At 49.6% G+C, this 458-nt stretch overlaps 1 protein-coding gene across 1 annotated transcript in view; it reads right to left on the reverse strand.

Moving 5' to 3' along the window:
- The window catches only part of LOC119585183, an 8,794-nt gene extending 8,342 nt beyond the window's left edge, over nucleotides 1–452 (reverse strand). Inside the window, exon 1 of the mRNA XM_037933822.1 lies at nucleotides 304–452. The gene's annotated coding sequence lies outside the window, so the exon portion shown is untranslated. The remainder of the gene's footprint in view (nucleotides 1–303) is intronic.
- Between the last annotated feature and the right edge of the window lie 6 nt (nucleotides 453–458).

Consider the following 458-nt stretch of genomic DNA (forward strand, 5'->3'; position numbering starts at 1 on the left):
CGCTAAAACACATATAAGCAACACAAGCTTGGAGGAAACCCCGAGTTTTTTTTCCAATCTTCCCCCACTGAAGGGTTAATGTATGCACCGAGAGATCCTTTACACATTACCTGGCCCGAACCCTTTTCCCTTCTCACCCTTATTTGCATAGGCCGACCCCTTTTCCCTTCCCCCTTTCATTTGCATAGGCCTACATGCATACACAAGTAGCATTTAAACCACGCATACAATTATTCAAATAAAAAAAAATAATCAGACGACCGTTTGGCCTTACAAAAAAACCGGTAGGGAGACGTAACGTACCACAGGGTGTCGGCGAGGGCACGGGTAAGAGCGTGCTGGCAAGGGAAATGGGGGAAATGCATGTCTGGAAAAGGGAGAGCGAGTCGCCTCCTCCTCCTCTGTCCCTCGAAGCCCAGTTGTTGTTGTCACGCGACGGGAGGCTCCGATTCGCCCTG

Source organism: Penaeus monodon, chromosome 19 (assembly GCF_015228065.2).
Source record: "Penaeus monodon isolate SGIC_2016 chromosome 19, NSTDA_Pmon_1, whole genome shotgun sequence".
Lineage (NCBI taxonomy): Eukaryota > Metazoa > Arthropoda > Malacostraca > Decapoda > Penaeidae > Penaeus > Penaeus monodon.